General features: G+C 39.5%; 1 pseudogene; it reads left to right on the forward strand.

The window, feature by feature from the left end:
- Positions 1-2,344: 2,344 nt before the first annotated feature.
- On the forward strand, positions 2,345-8,271 carry LOC126489575 (60S ribosomal protein L13-like; annotated as a pseudogene).
- Positions 8,272-11,977: the final 3,706 nt, after the last annotated feature.

An 11,977-nucleotide genomic window follows, 5' to 3' on the forward strand; every position in this document is an offset into this window, starting at 1 on the left:
GTATAGACTATGAACCAATACATAAACACCATAGATTCCATCTTAAGACTTATCAGGAACAGGACAGAATCATAATTTTGAAACAAAGAGTACCTTTGCATATCTTATCTTTTTTGAGGTGGGACAAAGAATTGGTGCTAATTCTGCCGATGATCAAACCTTCAATTCCTAAGAAGCATACAGATGCAAACAACAGTAAAAATAAAAAAAGCAAAATCCAGAAAAAAAAATAAAATTCTTTGGCTTGACTTTGGTCTATTGTGATAGAGATAAAAATACTACAGAAAATGTCTTCTTTTAAGGAAACTATAGGATAAAATCCTATCATCTGTAGGGACACACATACACAACTGTCAGGAGAGATTATACAGGAGGCAGACTGTCAATGGCTCAGTCTCAGTAAGGAGCCCATACTTGAGGTATCTAGACATTTGTCAGCAGTTAGTTGCTGTGTTCTATATATTTCTATTTGTCTTAGACTATGATCTCCTATCAACTACCTGTGCTGAAAACAACCCAGGCTAAAGCACAGAGAGCCAGATGAAGGTATCCTTTTGTAGAAGGATGTATCAAGATATTGTGACCCAAGAGTTCAGGCAAGCTGGTCTTAGGCCATTTCAATAACCTAAAGTGTAGAAAGGAAGATATTATGTGTGATGGCTAGTCCCTTAGTCCCTTGGGGAGTTTTCAGATGGGACATTTCAACAGTTGTTGTTGTTGTTATTATTATTATTATTATTATTATTATTATTATTATTATTATTATTTTAGTATTACTTAGGACTTCTTCCATAGTAACCCAGTAGTCACTCTGGTTTATGTGGAGCAGAAAAAAAGGAACTGTAGTGAGTAGATGAGTCTGGGATAAATCCCGAGTTCACTAAAAATACATTTTTCTTTTTTTTAAGATTAACATAATTTTAATTGATCTTTGGGATGTTCACATCATGCATGCTAACCCCACTCATTTCCCAGTACCTGAGTAGCCACCCTCCAACCTTGTAGCACCCCCCAAAAAAAATAAATAAATAAAAATAAATAATACAAAGCCAGGTGGTGGCAGCACATGCCTTTAATCTCAGCATTCGGAGGACAGAGGCAGGTGGATCTCTATGAGTTCAAGGCCAGCCTGATCTACAAGAACTAGTTCCAGTACAGGCTCCAAAAACTACAGAGAAACTCTGTCTTGAAAAATCAATAACAATTATTATTGTTATTATTATTATTATTATTTAAAATGATAAAAATAATAAAATGTTAAATGCAAATAAGAGCATTAATTAAAAACAAACAAGAAATAAGAATACTTCACTCCTCTATCTTTCCTGCCTCTCTATCACCTCTTCATTAGTCTTGGTGGCATTGAGAGCTGCTCTCTTGTTCATTGATTAATGTGTTGTTAGGCAGATTCAAGGCCTCTGGCTTCTGGTACACCATGAATACTGGACACTCAACTGAAACTCCTCTTGACTATCCTGCATTTGCCCTGAGTCATAGAGATCCTGTGACTCTGGTTCCATACGATGTGACTCTTCATGTCATGTATCAGGTCATAGAGTAGATTTTGGGTAGTGCCAACTCAAAGCCCTGTGTGTGTGTCTGGTGGTATCTGGGTTGTTGTGACTGAACTGCTGGGAACATCCCCCTCAGGTGAGTGACAAAGCCAGTTCTCCCACACCCAAGATGAAAAGTGGGACAAGCTTTCCCTGTTAAGGTATGGGGCCAGTATTTTTGTGCCAGGGTCATGGGTTCCATTATCTCTCCAGGACAGTGAAGAGCTGGGCCTGCTTAGCTTTTGTACTTAAATGCATACTTCAACACATGGTACTGATGGTCCCCTGCAGTAACACAGGACAATAGACACCAACATAGGCCCCAGCTGCAGCAGGACTATGGACCCAGACATAGTCAGCCACAGCAACTTGAGCCCAGATCTCACCATGGTCCTGGATAGCAGTACAGGCCTTCCAGATCAGCATGGACTCAGTAGCAGCGTGGTTGCCTGACTCCATTATGGCCCCAGGTGGTAACCAAGACTCTGTGCTGTCATAGACCCAGAGATGTTCATCAACAGTAGCTCAGGCACCGATGACACCATGGCCACAGTACAGGCTATTCCAATAGGCATCAGCCAGGCTGTGACCCTTCCCTTGGTACTCAACCTGACTACAGGTCCATCTGGGTGGCCTTTGGTGGTGACCATATCTGCCCTTTGTTACAGCTCAATGGCCCAGGGACATCTCAGGCCACTCAGATTGGAATGGTCCTTGGGCACCAATGTGGGCACCAATGTAGCCATCTAGACCCTATGCATCCTCAGGGCTTTCAGTGGTAACGGGAGCCCATGGACACCAACAGAGACCGTATCTGCGGCAGGACCATGGACCCAGGCATGACCCTTGGAAGAAGCCCTGACCAGATAGCACCGTGGCCCAGGGATGTAAGCAAGCCTCCTAAATCATCCTTTGCTCACTGCCCCTGCCTCTCACCACAGGACATGAGACAGTTTGCCTCTCTCTCCTCTACCCTACTATATACTCTCTGACTATATTGTCACCTGACTGTCTTGTGCTTAAGGATCTTCACCCTGCCTAGGGCAAATAACTCTCAGAAGACAAATGTGTCCATCTCCACCTCCTCAGTCATTCTAACAATACATTTTTGATCTAGTCATACATAAGGAATAGCAAGTATTTAGGTAGTGTTACAACTACTTGGTTCTAAGATTCAAGATAATAATATAATAACAGAATTAAAATAAACTTCTACTGAAATTTCAGAGTATATTCTTTGAGTGAATGATCAGAATCCTTAAACCTATGGATTAATAACTGTATATTGAATTGTATCATATATTGATACTGATAATTTAAAACATTCAACTTTCAGTACAACAGAAAATGAGTATCTGGACATTTGATTTATGAAATATTCCTGTCCATGATGACTCACTTACCTATAAGTCCATCAATTTATTGAGCATTTGCTTGTACCTGATATTAAAACATCTGCAAGGATAGATAACATTAATAAATAGCATTCCCCTAATGAGCCCAGTTTACTGCAGAAATAACACAAATACATCAAGATTATCACACAAGAGAAGATTCCATCTTGAAAGAAAATGTCAGAATTATGAAGTTAAATTGGGAGCATGGGGATCATGCGAGAGGGTAGAACGGGAGGGGAGAGGAAGGGAAGGGAGCAAAGAAAATATGTAGCTCAATAAAAACAATTTTAAAAAAGAATCATGAAGTTTTCCAATGTGAATGGAGTTTTAGTGCACAGAAGGAAAAGGGTTCTGGTCAAAATAAATAAATTGGCAGAGGTAGAAAAGCACAGGATTTGTTGCCAGAATAATCTATCACTGTTGAGTGAAGATAGAATTATATTGGAAAGAGTAAGTACCCCTGAGAACCAGACCTCTGACAAGTGAGATGTGCATAGCTAATATGAGAAAGGGTCCAAAAATCTTGGGAGAGTCTGTTATAAAATCATCTGTAAAAGGGAGAGAAAGCCATTAAAATCTGAATTAATGGGAGGGTAGTCATTTTGGGCAAATAAGACACATTTCCACCAGACACACACTGGGAGACTGAGAATACAGTTCAGATTGCTGTCACAAGGAAACCGGGGTCATTATCCATCAACTCCTATTTGTCTTTGGTTAAGGGTTATTTTTTTCCTGAGCACTAACACCAAGACACTTCAAGCAGACATGCTTCTGCAACCAGAGGAAGCCCTCAGGCAAGCAGACATGGGTACTTAGGGCAAAAAGCCTTTCATGTATACAGAGAAGTGGCCCTTGGAGGTACAGACAAGCCATAGGCAGGACACCATCTTGAAATGGAAAGAATCTAAAGTACCAAATATGAGTCAACCTCACAGCCTTGTGTTCCTTTCATCTATATTCAAATCCATTGACATTTTAGAGCTTTGCACAGTTTGAAAGGAGAAAACTTTACTTGAGAATGGAGTCTGCAAGTGGCAGACATTGCAAGAGAGGACTGAAATAGGCAGGATATAGCGAATCAGCCCTGAATGAGAGAGGAGCCCTAATAAAAACAAGATGATGGACAGGAGTGCGTGTGTGTGTGTGTGTGTGTATGTGTGCGTGTGTGTGTTGTGTGTGTGTGTATGTGTGAGAGAAAGAGTAAGCTTGATAGGATGAAGTGATGACAAGATGAGACTTATGGTGATAGATATGGGTCTATTTTCATTCTTCTACATGCTGATATCTAGTTATGCCAGCACCATTTGTTAAATATGCTTTCTTTTTTCCATTTGATATATTCTGCTTCTTTTTCAAAAATCAGGTGCTCAAAAGTGTATGGATTAATATCCAGGTCCTTGGTGGTTCCATTGTTCCTTCTGTCTGTTTTTATGCCAATATCAGGCTGTTTTCAGTACTGTAGTTCTATAGTAAACTTTGAAGTCAGAGATTCTGATGCCGCCAGAAGTTCTTTTATTGTACAGGATTGTTTTGGCTATCCTGACTTTTTTTGCTTTTCCTATGAAGTTGAGTACCATTCTTTTGAGGTCTGTGAAGAATTTTGCTGGGATCGTGATGGGCAGTGCATTGAATCTGTAGATTGCTTTTGGTAAAATTGCTATTTTTACTATGTTAATTCTACCTACCCAAGAGCATGGGAGATCTTTCCACTTTCTGGTGTCTTCTTCAATTTCTTTCTTCAAAGATTTAAAGCTCTTGTCATACAAGTCGTCTACTTTTTTGGTTAGAGTTACTCTGAGCTATTTTATGTTATTTGTTGCTATTGTAAAGGGTATTGATTCTCTGATTTCTTCCCCAGCCCTTTTATCATCTGTGTACAGGAGGGCTACTTTTTTTAAAAAAAAAAAAAGTTAATCATGTATCCTGCTACATTGCTGAAAGTGTTTATGAGTCTTAGAAGTTCCTTGGTATAATTTTTGGGGTCGCTTATTTTAAGTAGCATATCATCAGCAAATAGTGAGAGTTTGACTTCTTCTTTTCTGATTTGTATCCCTTTGATCTCCTTTTGTTGTCTTAGTGGTTCTAGCTAAGACCTCAACAACTATATTGAATAGATATGGAAAGAGTGGACAACCTTGTCTTATTCTTGATTTTAGTGGGATCTCTCTGAGTTTCTCTCCATTTAGCTTGACATTGGCTGTTGGCTTGCTATATATTGCCTGGACTATGTTTAGGTATGTTCCTTATATCCCTGTTCTCTCCAAGACCTTTATCATGGAGGGATGTTATATGAGACTAGTGGCTTAAAAGTGAAGGATGCAGGAGATTCTAATATTTTCAGTCTGGGAAAAATGTTAGCTACATAAACAGAAACAAAGAAATGCAAACCTAGGATATTGGGGCTTCTTTTTTTCATACTTAAACTTTAATTCAGCATTGAAACCATTTCTAGATTTGGTCTGGGCCACTATTAATTTAGAATGTGTTGAAGTCACATCTGACTGTTCTGGTGTTCGGTGTCCAGAGAGACAGGGTTGGAGTGGAGGCCATCCAGGCCTCATAGACATCACTTCACACTAAACTGCAGGTTATCTGCTTTTGGTTTTATGTTTAATTAGCATTTTGGTTTTTATTTGAATTTGCTGGTTTTCATTATAAAATTACAAGTCTGTTGTCACCTGTGAGGGTAGTGTGGTCTAGGAAGAAAGCAAAAATTCTTCTCAAGTAAAGTTCAGTGCGGTAACCACCCTGACGAAAAAGAAGCCTTCTTCCCCCACGCTGTCAAGGTACTGTAACCCTCGTCAGGACCTTTCCAGTTTCTCTGGCTTCAGCTTCTACTACAAATGCTCCTGAAAGAACTTTAGGACCTCCTCCCTCTTTCTCAGGTTTCTTGATGCTGTTTGCTTGTTTGTTTACTGGCTTGATGCCTGGATGGCTGGTTGCCTTGATGACTAGATGGTTGTATAGCTGCATGGCTGCTTGGATGCGGAGATGCATGACTGTATAACTGCATGGCTGCTTGGCTGGATGATTGGTTTGTTTGCTGCTAACAACATAAGCACAAGTAGGGAACAGCTCCAGCGAGTGCTCAGTAGTGTAAGAAAACAATTCACAGCAACTTTTGTTTGCAACATGTTTTCTTGAAACAGGAAACTGTGCCCAAGGAATATTTGTCTTGGCTATTTTAACTCCTTGGAAAACTAATATAGCAGTTTAGAACACTGTCAATTTTTAATAATAGTAATTTGTAATAATTGTGATTTCTATCTTGGGGCATTTTGTGGACCAATGCAGAGTAGGGTCAAACCACAATGGCACCCAAATGCTGGATATATGTAAGTTATGACTGTATCTCTGAAAGATGAGAGGTGAATGGTAGAGTTAAGCTAAGGAGATCCCCCTTGGCATGAAAGGGATAGTGAGTTAATAGTGTAGCTACTGCCATAGAGTCAGCCAGCCAAAATCATCCTCCACCTATAGACTTCCCAATCAAGTTTTATTTCCTCCTAGAAGGGTTGTGATCAGAGCCAAGTGTGCCACCTACAGACACTTGAATGCTAAACATTTATTAGATACTTTGGGGTTACATATATTTTAGAAATCAGTTGTTCAAGATCTTGAAGTTTCATGATTTTAAAAAAAGGATTCATGAAGATGAATTGTGTGTCTAAGTACATGTGTGTGTGATCTGTGTGTGTCTATGGGGTGACTAGCCATAGACTTGTCTTCCATCTGTGAGTTCTCTTAGAGTCTCTACTCTTTTTAAATTGTCTGCATTCTCTTAGTTACCTTTTGGTCCATCTAGTTTCATTTTTAAAAGTTCCTGTTTCCTGTCTAACACACACACACACACACACACAGAGAGAGAGAGAGAGAGAGAGAGAGAGAGAGAGAGAGAGAGAGAGAGATAATTTTCCATTTTGAAATTACAACTTTATTTCTTCTTTATTCTTGAGAATTCTTATTTGTATACAGTGGAATGTGAACATAACCATCTCCATTTCCCTCTTCATATTCCTCCCATAGGCTTTATATGTCCCATCACAACATCATGCCTTTTTTTTTCTTTTTCTTTTTTTTTATTAATTTTTATCGAGCCATACATTTTTCTCTGCTCCTTCCCTGCCTCTTCCCTCCCCTTCAGCCCTCTGTCAAGGTACCCAGGCTACTCAGAAGATCTTGTCTTTTTCTATTACCCATGTAGATTAGATCTATGTATGTCTCTCTTAGGGTCCTCATTGTTGTCTAAGTTCTTTGGGATTAAAGACAATTATCACATTATTCAATTGTAAGTGATCTTTAAACATAAAGCAAAGAAAACCAGCCCACAAATCATCATATCTTTATTAACCATGACTCTTTAAGATCAATGACCATATTAGTATGGAAGGGGGAAAAGTTCACAGGCTCCCACCCCTAGAACAAGAAATGAAGACAGCAAATGATTATGTGGAGAAGGAGAATTAGCCTCTTCCAGAGATGAGCCTACTTATTGCATGTGCAATGCAGCACAGTCAGCCCTGAAACCACATGCACAATAAAAAGACTCAACTGGCCTTAATTATATATTTGTGCACACACACACACACACACACAAGCACACACACATGCATCATTGTACATGTGGGATGTGTGTTGTGTGGCAATAAAAAAAGAAGACTTTAGAAAGGTAAATATGAGAGTGGTTGGAGGGAGAAAATGAAGGGGAGAAAGGGGTGTGATTCTACTTCAATTAAAAACATTATAAATGCCTTTTCCACTGGATCATTCTCCTGCACAGGAGGCAGTCAGCATACCCAGAGGGAATGGCATGATCCGGAAGACTCATTCTCACAAGAATTTGCAGCAGCAAGTGGATACTTGGTTAAACCAGCTGGCAGACAAGACCAATAGTGACAAGGCCCAACAGGAGAAGGTGAGCTGCATCGTCACTCGCCCTGCATCTAGTCTCCTCAGCCCTTAGTGAGGTGCTCTACAGTGAGATGCCACGCCAAGGTGCAAGCTGGTAGGGGCTTCCACCTGTAAGAACTCAGGATAGCTTGTAGCCATAAGAACATGTCTCCCACTCTATGGACCCAAGGAAGCAAAAGAAATCCACAAGCCCTTGTGCAGCGCCTGAAGAAACACTGATCCAAACTCCTACTTATCCCCACGAAGCATTCAGCTTTAAAGACGGAAACTAGCTCTGCTGAAGAGTTAAAATTGGCCACGCCTCTAACAGGACTGTGATGCCCATCCGGATTGTTTACAAAAACGGAGAAAGAGTCATCACAGAAGAGAGGAACTTTTATGTTTTTGCCAATCTTCTCATGTCCTGAGATCCCAGTCTTAGGCATATGAGCAAAAGGGATGAAGGAAGCTATAGAGAAAGATGATGAAAAGAAAATGTAATGGGCCGTTGGAGTATTGCAATACATTTTCCATAAAGGAAAAAAAACTATAAATAAATTTAATCAGAAAAATCAAGGCCTTAACAAGTGTTTAGTCTTTCCAAAGTGTTTAAGTAATGATCATTAATTTCAAAAAAATAAATCTCTAATACATTGGAGATTTATTCATTTGAAATTAATAATGGAATTTTGCACTAGATTGTGGAAGCTACTTTGAGCATATATCCTCAAATCATCAAATTATATAACATAAAATTTGCTCTTACCACAGAAACTAAAATGATCCTCTCCTTCTGAGTGATATAATGGAAACTGGTAAAAAAAGAATTTAATACAAAGTTTAGCTATGGCCCCTTCCAGGAAAACACAAAATATAAGACAAATCTTAAGCTTCAGTTTGATTTGCTTATGCATAAAATAAGAAAAAATATGCTTCTCATAAAGAGTGCATTATAGATTTTATTTTGCACTGCCTCTCACTAGACATCTTAGGTCTCTCCCCATGATTGTTTTCCTTTCAGATTTAACAGGAAAATCATAAGTAATTTCTGAACCAGAATGTTCAGATTTGACTGCATTCCAGGCCGCTCCATCCAATGCACTGCAGATCATATTTTCCCTTATTAACAAAAGGTCTTACATTAATTAAATACTTTCTCATGCTTGTCAAGTACATCTTAATTTAAAACCAAGCTCTCCTCACTATAAACAACTTCCAGTAAAACAGGCAGCCGAACAGACCATGCCCTGTTCACAGGTCCACAACTCAGGATGTGCCAGGTCTTCTTACTGGAACTAAGTGCCAAGGTTGTGCATTCTTCTGAAATGCACCAGGGGAATGAAGGAGCCATCTTCTTGCTATTGAGTCTTTCCATTAATTTTCACTGTGTACTTGTTAGTTTAAGTCAACTAGAACAAGCTTAAGTCATCTGACAGAAGGGAACCTTATTTGAGAAAATGTTCTCCCTGGATTGGACTCTGGTCAAACCTGTGCTTTTTCTTGCTTGATGATTGATGTGGGAGTGCCCAAATCACTGTGAGTGGTGCTACCACTGGGCTGGGGTCCTGGGTGCTGTAAGAAAACAGTATGAGCAAGTTGGTGGTGGCGCACGCCTTTAATCCCAGCACTCGGGAGGCAGAGGCAGGCGGATCTCTGTGAGTTCGAGACCAGCCTGGTCTACAGAGCTAGTTCCAGGACAGGCTCCAAAACCACAGAGAAACCCTGTCTCGAAAAACAAAAAACAAACAAACAAACAAACAAAAAAACAAGATGATACTGTTTCTGGGGAGCCAGACTTCAGCAGCACAGGGTTTTGCTAGGAATCCGTGGAGTCAGTGAAGCTAGACTTTTCTGTCTTAAGGGGGTTAGGGAAAAGCACTCACAACACTCTCTTGATAGTTTTCTTCCTTATTCTCTTTTATTTTTGTATTTATTTTCTCTTTCTCCTCTCATGTTGTTTTACAGCTTTTATACCACAACAAAACCTTCCAGGCAGTAAAAAAACTCAAAATGGTTGCTGATTATAGGTAAAAACATGTTTTCATCTCCCTCATATGAATAAACATTTTATGTATTAGAGGTAAAAAAAAATTTTCTCAAGAACCCACATACATTCATACCCAAGTGGCTTGTTATAGATTAGTCATGTGGGCAAGCAAGGTGTTCTTGGCAGGCTTTTACTGGCAGGCTGTGCTTTGCAGTTGCAAAAAAAGGGACAATTACTTCATTACTTATCTTCAAAGATAATCTTATAAGGACTCTTAAAGGAATAACAAACCTAAACTTTTATATATGAAAAGAATCAGTCAGCTCTACTTTAAATTTTTACGGTACATATCCATTCATTAATAGTTTTATATATCTATATACATGTGTGTGTGTGAGTGCGTATGTGTGTGCATGCATGCATGCGTGTGTGTGTGTGTGTGTGTGTATGAAGAGACTGAGGACAGCAATGTGTTTAAGGAATTAATCATCACCTTTGATCATCAATCAAAGCAAAGAGAGTATGCCAGCCAGTAACAATTGGGTTGCTTTGTTCTTGTACCCTGACCTTAAAGAGTTCCACATTCAACTATGTATTTTTCAAACATTTTAGATTTTCTTCTTGGGTTTTTTTTTCACATCAGAGTTTTTTAACAAAAACATCTTGTCTAACTTTGTTGTTTTCAAAGCTTTGTTTCAGCTGTGATGCACTCTGAGACCTGTGAACACATCTCCCGGCATTAAGGTTAAAATAATTTAAACTAGCTGGGCTACTGGGACTCAATTGGTAGTCATTAACTGGACCTATAATCCATGCAGTTCCTTAGGTGAAACACAGATCCTGGCTGTGAAGCATATCCTTGTATTTATTTTTACTCATCAAACTTGTATTAGCTCTCATTATTATTAGATGGTACATATTAAGGAGGATTTATCTTCTTGGCAATCTACAGTAAAAATGCCTAGTAGAATGGGATGTTTCCAAGACATAAACACACTATATTATAGGCAGTGGAGATCTTGCTATGTCCACTCACACCATGCTAGATACCATAGAGAGCAAGCTGCGGCAAACATGTTGCAGCAGAAGCAAAAGGCATTCCAGGGTCTGTAGTCCAGGAACCAGGCCTAAAAGAGATTGACCCTTCTGGTGGAATGACACCTGGAGCTTCAACTGCAATTGGATGATCCTTTGGCATGGCCAATAGCAGTTTGTGAATGCCATAAGAAGCAATTTAGTAAGCAGCCCTTCTCCATGGCATCTGCAGCAGTTCCTGCCTCAAGATTCCTGCCCTGTTTGACTTCCTGCCCTGACATCTTCTGTGGTGAACTGTGACTTGGAAGTTTAGGCAAATAAACCCTTTAAACTCCAAGCTGATTTTGACAAAGATGATTAAGCACAGCAACAGAATCCCAAGCTAAGAAGAGAATTCACTTCCTCCCACTCAATACAATGACTCAGTCACAAATAAAGGGGCATTCTTTATTTTATTTCTTATTGAATGGACCTTTTCATTTTCTTCCTCCACACTTCAAAATCTGTGTGATTTTTCTCCCCTGTTTTGAAGTTAGATCTTGGTACATGAAGACTTTAAAGATGACATGTGAAAAGAGAGAAACCTGAGGAAGCTGGTGGTCTGTCCTCAGAATCTTCCTTGAACACCAAGCAAGCTGAGCTGAAAAGGCAACAACGCATCATCATCTTCTGCTTTTCCACAGCTGAGGCCTATTTGCCTCATCACAAAAAAGCATGGCTGCAAACAACATGTAATCTTCACCGCTTTCTCTTTAAGATCGTTATCACTAGACTTTGTGAACAATGATAGTCATAAAGAAATGAGTAGGGAATCATCCATTGATTCTGAGAAAAGACTAATCAAAAAATCAGTGCTTGGAGAGAAGATAAATAAGCATAAGATTAAAGTTTTTACAACAGCTGGCATGAGCAATTGGCAAGGAACTCTCTGAGTATCTCAGAGCTATATAGCTAATGGGGTGTAGGAAAGAAGAAGACAATCTCTACAACATTATCTCTGGAATCTGAGCCACAGAAGCTTGAGACTGAACCTTCCAACCATCCGAGCTCCAGCTTGTACTTGCAGCTACTTTGTGAAGCTGGGCATATACATCCCTGTTGAAGTAATACTG

The sequence above is a fragment of the Alexandromys fortis genome, unplaced genomic scaffold (assembly GCF_014885135.2).
Source record: "Alexandromys fortis isolate MF-2015 unplaced genomic scaffold, M_Fortis_MF-2015_v1.1 scaffold_166, whole genome shotgun sequence".
NCBI classification, from domain to species: Eukaryota; Metazoa; Chordata; class Mammalia; order Rodentia; family Cricetidae; genus Alexandromys; species Alexandromys fortis.